Source organism: Rousettus aegyptiacus, unplaced genomic scaffold (assembly GCF_014176215.1).
Source record: "Rousettus aegyptiacus isolate mRouAeg1 unplaced genomic scaffold, mRouAeg1.p scaffold_m13_p_11, whole genome shotgun sequence".
NCBI lineage: Eukaryota > Metazoa > Chordata > Mammalia > Chiroptera > Pteropodidae > Rousettus > Rousettus aegyptiacus.
Genome location: NW_023416286.1, coordinates 8,659,851 through 8,672,171, shown reverse-complemented (window position 1 = coordinate 8,672,171; position 12,321 = coordinate 8,659,851). Strand labels below are relative to the sequence as shown.

Sequence of the window (12,321 nt, the reverse complement as noted above, 5' to 3'; positions counted from 1 at the left end):
GGGGGTCCACTCTCATTAATGGGTGTGGCTCAAGCCCATGACCCCAGAAGATAGGCACACAATGGACAGACCCTAAACCTGGCTTATCTCACAGGAAACACCTCCCCTTCATTTCCCATGAAAAGCCGGCCAGCAGCTGGCCCCGGAACGCCGCTCCCTCTCCTGCCCCTTCCATGTCCCTGTCCTAGTGTCAAGGTGGAGGTCAAGGTGGAGGTCAAGGAGGAGGTCAAGGTGGAGCGGGTCTCCAGTTAGTCCCACCACGCCATTCCCATCTTCTCAGGCATCAGTCAGCCGCCTGCTGAAAAGCCGATTGATGGCATTTTAATAGGAACGAGTGTCAGACAGAGCTACTCCACTATAGATTTGCATAGTTAAGACCTGTATCTCTTTATTGGGAAGCAGAGACTTTGCCTCAGATGACAAGGATTTCAGGCGCTAGCAGTTAGGTGAGAGCTCCTTCTGGAATAAGGAGGAGCCTGGAATTACAGGAGCGCATAGCAGGGCCTGAACCTGAGAGGCGCCCTGACCTCGTTCCAGGACGAGTGGGGTGGGCGGTGGTCACTCCCCTGCGTGGTCCCTACGTCCCCGGGACAGCCCCTCTCCTGGCTCTTCATCGCCGCCTCCTCCCTGACCCTCACCTCGTCCTTCACGCCTTCCACCACTTCAAAGCGTCTAAATCTCACCTGTTCTCTGAGAACCTCTGATGCATTTGTTTTCCAAACTCATCAAGCATTTTCCGAAGACCATCCAGGATAGTTTTGTTGGGACCTTTTTGCCTGAGAAAGACCCCGCGGAACACCCATAACAAGGGAAAAGGCCCCCACCTTTTCCGGGGTGGTGGGGAAACTGGGAGCAGGATTTCCACGCCCTCCAACTGGACTAGTCGAAGATGTTGAGTGAGCAGGTGCCCCAAAATAAGATGACTGGATCTGGGGGTATTTATTGGTTTTCCTCATGGTCTTTCAGTTTCTCTGTTGCTCCCTCATCTACGGGGGAAAATAAAAAGCAAACAGACATAACTGTCAATCCTGTTGGAGCCACGGGTAGAGCGCACCATCTTCCACGGGTCATCCTCCACGAAGATGAACAGCTCACATTATTTTAGAGAAATAAAGCTACCCAGTCATCTGAAATTAAATATGTTCTCTAAGGAGCAGCCACTGGGGTGACGACTCCCATCCCTGGGACCTGCGGAAACCAACCGCCTTCTGAGACGCGAGGGAAAAGAAACCGGCCCTCCAGAGCTGCTTCTCTCCTCCAACCGCAAGAAACGCAATGCTCCACCCCGAAGGAACTCGAAGTGGCGGAGGGGAGCACCGTTGCTCTCAGTTTCCCTCAGTGTGCGGCGGTTCCAGCGTAAACCCCGCGGTGTGTGTAGGAAGCCTGCAGGAAGCGACCTTAATGGAGACAGAAAGCCAGGACGCAGCACGTCAAACAGCGCAAGCTGCCTGGTGGCACCGCTCACCTCGCAGGGCCCTGCGGCTGTCCGAACCGCCCCCTCCCCCGCCCCAGGAATCCCCAAGCTCGTATTTCCCAGAGCCCCACGCCCCTGGGGTCTCGGTGACTGGGTTACGGTTCAGGGCTCAGATTGGCACAAAGCAGGATTCTTTGAGACGGAATGAAAGAATTTTAAACCATTGTACTCACAGCAACGGCTGCCGCTTCGTGGCAGTGAATAAGAACGGGAGGGGAACAGTCTTTCTCTGAGAAGACAGGACGAACACTCCGTCACTTTTGTCAAAGGATTTGCGAGGGTGAAACGAACAGCTCTTCACGTCCCCACCCTCCAGCGTCAAGACGTTAGGGGAGGTCGGAAGTAGGCCGCTCGAGGGGGCATCGGGAGCCGTGCCAGTCAAGAGGAGAATCCCTCAGCAGCCCCCAGTCCCCGGAGAGGGCTAAGGCTTCTAAACCGTGACACGCAAATCGAGAGGAAAAGAGGGATCCAGGGCTGAGGAGGCCTCGGGCCCTGCTGGACCACAGGACACCCCGCCGGCGGCCAGCGCGCAGGCCATTGGCCGCAACATTCTCCCAGGGGAACTCTGAAGCTTAATGAGGAGCCACGACGCACCAGAACTTCACACCTGGAAGGACAAACACCAGGGCAAGTTTCAGACGCCTCGGGGGCCACGTGCCCTTCACCTTCCCGCCTCGGATGGTCGCGGCGACACGTGGGGTCAGCGGCACCTTGAGGAAGAAGCAAGAGCGGGGCCAGGGCAGCTGCGCACTGACCCTGCCGCGACAGAGGCATCTTCGTGCGCGCGCACCGCTCGCCCATCGATCCTCACGACAGTCCGATGAAGAGGTGGCCCGGCCAGGCCCGAAGTCCAGACGATCCGATCTTCGCCTTGCTGCTTGCCCTACTCAGGGCGACGACCTCGGTGACCTGCGAAGACGTGGGGGAGCCACGCTGGCTGCGGGAAGGCTTAGGGCGGGAGCTGGCTCGGCGGATCTTCTGAAGAGGGACATTTTGAATATGATTGTAAGTAACGTCCACCGTGAAGAAGATATTGCGGGCGACGAGGCCACACAAGCTCTGTGGCGAGGCCGGGTTTGTAAAAGGCAGCGGCGCGGAGGGGAGGGGCAAGGTCCACGGCTTCTCCCACCTCCCGCCGGACGACGCTGCCCAGCCCCGCACGGCACTCGCCAGGCGAGGGGAGATGCCACCGTGCTTCGCCGAGGTCCGCGGCACTGGACGCGCGTGGCCACGGCACTGCCAGGTGGCACGCGTCAGGTGTGCTCGCTCCTCCGGACACATGGGGCCTGGCAGTTCGGCCTGACACGCGGACGGCTCCGCAGGGCCCCCCAACCCTCCCACCCCACCCCACCCCACCCCACTCCCCGACCTGCGGTGCGTTCTCGTTCTCAGATGGAGATTCAGAGGCAGCGGAAACCCGGCCTTTTATTCCATTTCTTGCATATTTGAGGAGCTATTATTGCAAAGCTGTCTTTGGAGTCCCTTCTGCTATTTTTTCCTGGGGCACAGGGAGCCTTCAGAAACTGGTGGGAGGGCGCGATAAACGATGATCAAGATTCGGATAATGAAATGTAATGGCGTTAAAAATTGTGCCTTGTTTCCTGGAAACAAAGCAAAATACCAATAACAGATTCAAATTATGGCCATAAACCCTAAGAGTAATGTCGGGAAGTCTGAAACCCAGAATGTACTGAGATCTTCAAAATATATAGAGGACAGCAAGAAAAAAAAAACTAACAACAACAATAATAAAATGAAGAGTTTTAAAAGGAGTATTTAGTGCAAGAAACGGGAGAAGGAAGCGATAGGTCTCTGCCAGACATGGAGAGTTTAATGTCAACAGAAGGCAAAAAGAAAGCAAAATGTTTCCTTCCTTTTCACATCCTCATCTTTCCAACCAGAAACATCTTCCTCCAGGAAAAAAAAAAAGTAGAACAAAACCTGGTTTAGAAGTGGCTTTGAAACACGTCCACACATTATGTGACGCCCTCCCCTGCAGGAAGCGAAGCTTAATTCTCCCCTCCTTGAACATAGGCTGTGTTTAGTGACTTGATTCTAATGACTAGAAGGTGGCAGAAATAACAGAGAGCGATACTGAGGGGAGATTTTCATTCTTCTTGGAGAGATACCTAGTGGAATTGCTACACCATATATATTTTTTTGTTTAACTTTTTAAGGAACTGCCAAACTAATTTCCAAAGCGGCTGCACCATCTTACCCTCCCATAGCATCACATGAGGAGTCCAGCCTCTTCACATCTTCATTAACATTTGTTATCGTCCACCTTTGGGGTTTTAGCCATCGTAGTGGGTGTGACGTCTTCATGGTTTTAAATGCTGTTCACTGTTTTAAACCTTAAGCAAAAAGAGAAGTTGCAAGTGATCACGTGAAATGATAGAATTCGGTTAACTCAACTTCTGCATCTTCCTCTATATACTTGCTCTGCTGTCATTGTTTATTTCATCTACGGTTTAAACAATCACAGAAACTGAGCCACGCCCAATGTGAGGTAGAACAGTTCCAAACTAGTGCTTTCTCTTGCCCTTGCTCTTGCAGAGCGTGAGATGGACCGCAGATTTCGGTACTCGCTCCCCAGACCCTCGCCTGAAATGCCCCTGAGTTGTGCCTAATGCTCACTTACATTCTCTCTTCCTTTTCTCAGATTCTCTGTGAGTCAGAAATGTGCTAAATGAATGTACCTTCAATGGGACCTCCTAATCCATAGGAGAGCAGGAGGAAAGAAAGCCAAATGTTTTTCTTCCCAGCTGGAGACACTGGCAGTACTGGGTATAGACGGGGTCTAAATTGGGGAACCGCTCAGACTTAGGCATGCAGGGGGGTAAACTTTAAGAGGCACACCCAGAGGACCAAGCAGGAAAAAAGAGTCACCTTAAAATGACAAAACGGGATGTGCTTCCATAATGCAGCAGTTAGCACATCTGCTTTACATGCAGAAGGTTCTGGGTTCACACCCCAATGGAGCCACAGTCCATGGTCTATGGCCATGCCACCCTGAACAAACCCAATGTCGGATCTTGGAAACTAAACAGGGTCAGGCCTGGTTAGTACTTGGATGGGAGACCACCTAGGAAGACCAGGTGCTGTAGGCATAAACAATAACAAATTTTTAAAAAATGACAAGAGCTCCCAGTTCAAAGAGACTGGAAGTTGATTCTATAAAACCAGAAAGAATGTTCCGCCCAGATGTGCAGTTGTCAGTCTTGAAACCAGAGGGAAGAAAATCTCAGAGGTGAACACCAGGCAAGCCCATCCGAGGCCTGCCTGGGAGGGAGACTGGACAGCGGGCTTCCAGAGTCCGGTTGGCGGCTTCTCTCTGAGGAGACAGCAGCCACCAGCATCCCGTCCCCCTCTCACTCAACTGTGTTTCGTGTTCACTGAGGATGGTTTTGCTCCCGCACAGAGAGGCTCGTGGAGAGATACTGTGCCTATAGGGTTGGGAGCTAGTCGGAGTCCTCAGAGCAGAGCAGCAGATGCAGATTTGCATTGAAGATGAGTGAAAACAAGCCTCAGATGGGGCTTCTCTGTCATACACAGCATCATTCCACCCTCTACTCTTCTCCAGTCTGTGTCTCCCTGAGAAACTGAGCAAATAACCTCTGCGTTGTCAGGCAACGCCTTAGTGGTTGTAAAGAATTGCTCTTTCCAACCATATTGGACATTCTCAAAAACAAGAGCCCATAAATTAAGGTACAGCTCTCAAGGTTGGACATATTAGGACTAAATACTGAATCCCCTTTGTAAACAGACATAACCTCTGAATCCAGCTCCTTTCAAAGAACTGAAGCTCGAAGCATCATTATGCCCGTTAACGTTGTGGAAGCCATTCTTCTCACCGGTGTGTTAACACCTCTGACATTGAGATTAAGGTGGGGGTCATGCAAAGTGGCGAAATGCACCAGGAAGCCTTTCGTCGTTATTGTTCCACGTGGCCTCCTCCCAGGAATTAGTTCCCGTAATTGCCCGTCTTTACAGGAACGGAACAATGCTTAGCAGCATGTCGAGTGTAGTTTTTGAGGAATCTGAAACTCCCCAAAGCTTGTTTCTTTTTTCCTTTTGAGAATAAGCTATGAAAGGTTTGTTCTCAAATATTCTCAAATATTCCGTCTTGAATCTCTACCTTTCCGCATTAGTGTGGGTACCACAGCAATCCAATAAAATGTTTTCTGTTTCCAATAACAACAACAAAAAAGGTCACCTCAAGATACCCAGACTGCTACGCTAGACGGGCCAGGGCAGAGTGGGACATGAGACGAGTGTGGTATGAGAGAGGAGCAGGATGCAGCACTCCCAGGGCAGCGGGGGGCGTGAACCCCAGGTCAGCGCCGGCCGCCTCCATCCCAGTCCCATCCATTTAGCTTTGAGAGGGCTGGATTTCTGTTCAAAGCGTTACATCAAGGGTAAGTGAAAAGATACATTTGCTCTAAAGGTTAGTTAATGTAACAATGGGTTTTAAACTAACCATGTGATCTAGCAATAAGGAGAGATGATAAGTCTTCAAAGAGCTCAGAAGACAAAAGGCAAAACCAAACAACTGATGGCTCCGAGGAAGGCTGAATAACTCAACAGGAAGGAGAAAGTCTGGGGACAGAGGGGCAGCCATAGGGCAGGACTGCATTTGAGGTAGACGGGGGAAGAGAGGGAGTCAGGAACACCACCAAGTGAGTAGAAGGTGGTCGTGGAGTTTTGCTCATGTGATCTTATTGACATTCCCTGTGTCAAGGTTATCACGTGAAATGAAGCCTTTTACAGGCACGGATGGCTCCTGCTTCTCTTCCTGCTTTGCTGTAACTCCAGGAATTAAGAGAAACGTAGCCTTTCAGAAGTTCCCGTCTACAGATTTCTATGTTCAATTAAGATGTTTAAAATATAGAGCCGATACGACAATTGGCAAGTACGTTAAACTGTCACACATGGCAAAAGGGTTGTGCAATGTTCTCTCTTTTTCTGTGGCGTGAACACAACCTGACAAATGGAGCGATGAAGGAACATGCAGTGCCTGTGTTTGTTTAATATGCCGGGGAGACAAAAAGGAACGCTCCCCAGTGTGCTGAGTGGCACATAATCGCCGACAGACTAGTAGCCACGGGAACAATAAGGTAGAAAAGTCAGGTCTCAGGGAAAAGTGACTGAAAGCTTGCCTGCCAGTAGGCCAGCGTTCTTTTATTTTTTATTGTTCCACAGAGAACATAATAGGGATCATGCTGGCTTTTTAAATGGTTCTCATCCCTCTCTCTGGCCCTTCCTCATTTATTTATCCATTTCCTCCCTCCCTTCTTTGTTCCTCGTTTCCTTTCTCCACCACACTAAGGTCTGTGTTAGCAGCCTAATGTCGTAAACACATTCACAAACATATATTATATAGAAACGATGTACTTTGTCATTGTTTATTAGTATTATTTACAGACATTGTTTACCTTTCTGCAGCTAGATTTTCTCACTCAGTAATTATAGAAATTCTAACCAAATCGACTGGCTTTGCTATAATTCATTCTTTTTAATGGCTGCATAATTTTACTTTAAAGATTGATTCAGTTATTTTTTTAAATTAAATTCTTTTTAATGACTGCATAATTTTATTTTAAAGATTGATTTAACTATTTTTTTAATTTATGGGGATTCACTTTGTTTCAGAATTCTAATTATAGGAATAATGCTGTGATAAACATCACAAAACATATCTATTATTATAAAATTTTATTTTTATGTATTTCTTTGGAATAAATTTCCCAGGAATAAGACTGGTGAATCAAAGTGTGTGCAAATTTTTATTTTTGAAAGATATGACTATATTGCCATTTAAAAATCGCTGTAACAATTCACATTTCATCTGTAAATCATGATAGTAAGTTTTCTTCTGCATACTTCACATACGAGTGGAAATGTTATCATGCTATTGTGGATTTGTTAATTACATGGTTATAAATGAATATTGCTTTGTTACTTTAATTCGTATTTCCTTGACTACTGATAACTTTCACTGTTCATATGTTTTGGATAGTGATTCATTCATATCTATTTTCTATTACTTGTTACCCAGTAGTAAGAATTCTTGGTATTTGAAAGATATTAACTTTTTATCTCTCATCTATGATGCAAATTTATTTTTAACTCTATAATTTCTCTTTGATCTTGTGTAATCTTCTATAGCTTTTGGGTTTTCTCTTGATTAAGAAATCTTCGGAGACCTAAACTGTACGTATAGGCAACTATAATTTTTTCTCAGTTGAAGTAATTTATTTATTTATCCCTGATTTATTTTTATGTTTATTTCTTTACATTGAATGCTTCACATATTTGAAATTTATTTATACAAATACTGAGAGAGAAGTGTATATTTTTATTTTCTTCCAAATGGATTGTCAGTGGAGCCAGCACCTTTCTTCGCACATTGCACTGAAATATCAAATTCATAATAAATTAAAATAATGTGTATTTTGGGATCTGTTTCTAGATTTTCCATCCAATTCCTTTACCATGTTTATTTATTTCAAAAATCAAAAAAAAAAAATATGTGCCCTCATTATTCGATTATAGAGGCTTTATAGTAAGTTTTACTTTTGTTTTGGATTTGATTTTTTTTTAATTTATTTATTTAAATCAGTTTCAAATATAGTAAGTTTTAATATCTGCATTTTATATCATTACATTTTATACATTTATACATTTTATTCTTGGGCTTTTTTTCTAAATAAGCTTTATGGTTATTTTATATGATGTATGATTCTAATTGAAATTGCATTATATATCGTAATTATTATTATATATAAATATCATATATATATGTATATAGTGACTTGGGGGGAATCTAATATTTTTGTCATTTCCAGTCTACACATCTAAGAACTCAGTATATATCTAAGAACTTAGCATTATTTTCCATTTGTTTGGGTCTTGTTTTTAGGACTTTTTAGTTTTCTTCACATGGTATTTCTTTGCAACCACAAATGAATTGTTCCCATTTCCATGCTTAGGTGATTTCTGTTATTGATTGTTATCTATATTTTTATATCTACTCCTCTTACCAATTGGTACTTTTTCCTTAAGTCTTTTGGATTTTCAGGAATATAATAATATCAACCAAAAGGAAAAAAAAGAGCATTTATCCTTTCTTTTCCAATATGTATACAAATTATTTTAGAGTCTTTACTTACCTCATTTACTAGAACCACCAAGATGATGTTGAGTAACAATGTCAAAAGCGAGCAACCTTACCTAGCTCCTGATCATAAAGTGACCGTAGAGTTTTGCTATTTGGAATAATGCTTACCGACGTTTTGTAATCTTTATCATACTTAAAAAGGGTTCTTGTTTATACATTTTCTTAATTGTCTTTAAGAATAGCTGCTGGATGCTCATCAAAATGGCATTTCAGCACATATCGATATGTTCATTTATTTCTCAGCTTTAATATGTCGTTGTAAGGAATTATGTTGCTTAATTTCCTGTCACCAATGCAGCCTTGCATTCTTGCAGTAAATTCAACTTGTCCGTCCATAGTTTATTAGTCTGTTAATACATTGCTGGATTATTTTAGCTAATATTATATTCAGAATTCTTTGCATCTAGATCTTTTTGCAGTATCTTTATTGGGATATAGTAATAAGAATGGCTTCGTAAATATAATGAGAATTTGTTTTCTATAGTCTTGAATAGTTTAAATAACATCAGAATTTAAGGTTAGTGTTCAGCTATGAAATTGTCAAATGCTCTTAACTTTTTCAATAATACATTTGGAATCACTTTTCTAATCTATGGGGCTCAGTCTATTCAAATTTCCTACTTCTTCAATTTTAATTATTTATGTTTTTCTAAGAAATCATCAATGTTTTCTAGATTTCCAAATTACTTTTTGAAGATTGAGGTTTTCTGTGTAGTCGAGTACACAATCAACTATTTTTGTAAATATTACATGGATATTAAAAAAATGTGTTCTTTAGGAGTCAATAAATAAGTAAATTTGTGTTTTACAAATATAAATTTATTGAATCTACCTTGTAGAAGACACTAGCTATAGGTTTAGGATAAATAGCTCAACTTTTCACCTCCCTCCCTTTGCCCATCTCCAAACTTTCTGTAAAGGTGTTCACCACACCTGTTCCCAATGGCTGGGTAACTCCTGTTTATGCTTAGGTCCCAGTTTTATGTTATTTTTCCAAAGGGAGTCCTCCTTCACACCCTAGACTAGGTTGGGGGACGGTTTCACAATATGCAGATTTTTTGGCACTTATCATTTGTTAATTATAGAATATAGTTATTTGTATAAGTAATAGACTATCATTTGTTGGCACTTATCATTTGTTAATTATAGAATATAGTTATTTGTATAAGTAATAGACTAATGTCCTCCTCTCCTACTGTCTAGGAATCTCCGTGAGGATGGGATAATATCTGCTTTATCTTATCATCAGAATAGAGTTGAGTATTGTAGAGTGCCTGGCACATAGTAAGCATGCAACAACTATTTCTTTAGGAAGGAAGGAAGGAAGGAAGGAAGGAAGGAAGGAAGGAAGGAAGGAAGGAAGGAAGGAAGGAAGGAAGGAAGGAAGGAAGGAGTGTTCATCAGAGGAGATATAAATTCAGGAACTGTCACCGGCAGCTTTCCACCGTGTGACTGGAAACTCGGGCTGCTACATCAAAGAATGCGGAAGCAGACATACAAGAAAAAGCAGACTTGAGAAGTAGAAGAAAAGAAAATTTCCTGACGCCCAAGAACATATCAGTCCCTGTTTGTAAAGTCTGAATTGGGGGCCCAATTGCATCCAGTCCTTCAGTTCTTGAGACCTGCTCTAGCCTTATAATTCCAGGTTTTACAGCAGCTAAAAACCAAAGTAGATTTTCTTGGTTTTTACCTAAATTAACATCCATTTGCTGTTCCGGGACCCCATCCAGGACACCACTCTACACTTAGGTGCATTCCCTTAGGATTCTCTTGGCTGGAGTTTCTCAGATTTCCCTCGATCTTTTAGGACCCCATTGCATTTTTTTTCGTACTTTATTTTATTCCTTCTAATTTGATGTTCACCTAGTGTTCGCATTGACTCACCTTGCGTCTCCTCCTTCTCTCTCTGCTATTTTTTGTTTTTCGTGTTTCTTTTCATTATCTTTTACCCTCTGTTAATATTGTTGTTCCGCTGTAATGTTCTATTCCGTACAGATCTGCCTTCCCTCTGCAGGGGCTCATAACAAAACACGTATTTCTGTAATATTAAAAAAAAAAAAGATACGATTTACTTCCTTTGCCAAGTAAGATAGTCTTTCAGAATATCTTCAGCCTTATTCTCAATTCTCTGCCGTTACCCAGACCAAGATAGAATCTTTGAAATGCATTGCTCATTACTTTTCTCCTTCTTCATCCCTAACGTCTAGATTTCACTGAGATAGCTCAGTTCTTCTCATTCCAGATTATTATTAGAATTACCCTTACATAGTTCCTTTCTATTTTAAGAGCTCTTATTTGGGGCAGCTAGCGTACATTCCTGGTCTACTGCTGTCTGTTTGAATCTAACCGTATATGCCTTGCTGACCGTTGCTTCTTTCCCCCTTCATGGTCCCCTGGCTTTGCTGGTGGTGCTGGCGGAGGGAGGAAATGCATTTTTATGGGGCTGCGTCATTTCCTTACATAGTCCTCTCTCCAGTAGTTTCCTCGGGTCCCTCCCATGCAGGAGTGATATACTTTCTGGGTCACAGCACCCTTTCCTCTATCCTGAAAGGAGAGTGACATCTGGGGTGGGTCAGGGATCCCGGGTAGCAGTCCCTTTCTCTCGACAATCAGACACCATCCAACCATCTCTCTCAGGAGTCACATAGGAAACACTGAATGGTAGTCTTATTCTGGAAGGGTCTAACGCTTTCTCCTCACTCTTGGAGTTTAAGAATTTTCCAGACTAGCTTACATGACTTTTTTTTTTTTTTTTTTTTTTGTCCTCATCCCTTTTACTTGGAACTTTGTGAGTAGTTTCAATTTGCACATCCAGGTCTGTGTTAATCTCGGGAACATTTTCTTCCTTTACTAGTGTCATTATTGCCTCTTCTCCATCTGTGCTTTCTCTCCTCACTGGGTCTTCTTTTATTCACATGTTAGTGCTTCCAGATATATCCTTTAAAAATCTTTTTTTTTCCCCTCTCATGCCTGTCTTCTCTTTGCATTTTTGCTCTGTGTTTTTAGTATTGCTTCCAGTTAAACTTCCAGAGCACTAATGCCAGTCTCAGCAGTGACCACTATTCTCCTTCAACTTATTTGCTGGCGTATTTAGTTCAAACATCATGCACAAAATCTTTGAAAAATAATCAACCACTCTTACATGTTTCTATATTTAGGTTCAAGTTTTAATCCCTTCCTTTAAGGATTTGTCTTGTGTGTTCTGCTTATTTTTTCTCTCTTGGGCTCTTGGACTCTCTCTGAACACTGGAGCTTAGGTCCAGCTGTGGGGTTTTTCAAAAGATGCTGTGGAATAGAGGTTCTCGAAGTGTGGGCTGCAGAGCCCCGGAGCTCTGCCAGGTCGAGATGCTTCCATGATTATCCTAGAATGTCATTTGCCTTTTTTTCTGTGTTGGCATTTGCTCTGAGGACACAAAAGCAATGGTAGGTAAAACAGCTGCTTTCTTAGCATGAATCAAAGCAGTGTCACCAAAACATATCCTCTGTCACTGTATCCTTCACCGCCACATGAGAAAATGAAGAATTAAAGGCACGAGTAGTTTCTAAAGGTCTCATTGCAATAAGTGGCAGAGCTGGGCTCACATCCAGATCTTCATCCCAGCATCACAGACGCCAGGTTCCTGTGCAACCTCTGTCTCTCTAATAAACCAGCTCTGATTCTGTAGAA

At 43.5% G+C, this 12,321-nt stretch overlaps 1 long non-coding RNA gene and 1 pseudogene across 1 annotated transcript; one reads left to right on the top strand and one right to left on the bottom strand.

Moving 5' to 3' along the window:
* Nucleotides 1-3,726: 3,726 nt before the first annotated feature.
* On the bottom strand, nt 3,727-11,968 carry LOC107497274. The gene is made up of 3 exons (XR_004953305.1): nt 11,797-11,968; nt 10,539-10,692; nt 3,727-3,828 (listed from the first exon to the last, which is right to left on the bottom strand). It is a non-coding gene; the product is annotated as an uncharacterized LOC107497274 (long non-coding RNA).
* LOC118609677 lies at nt 4,469-4,584 on the top strand (annotated as a pseudogene).
* Nucleotides 11,969-12,321: the final 353 nt, after the last annotated feature.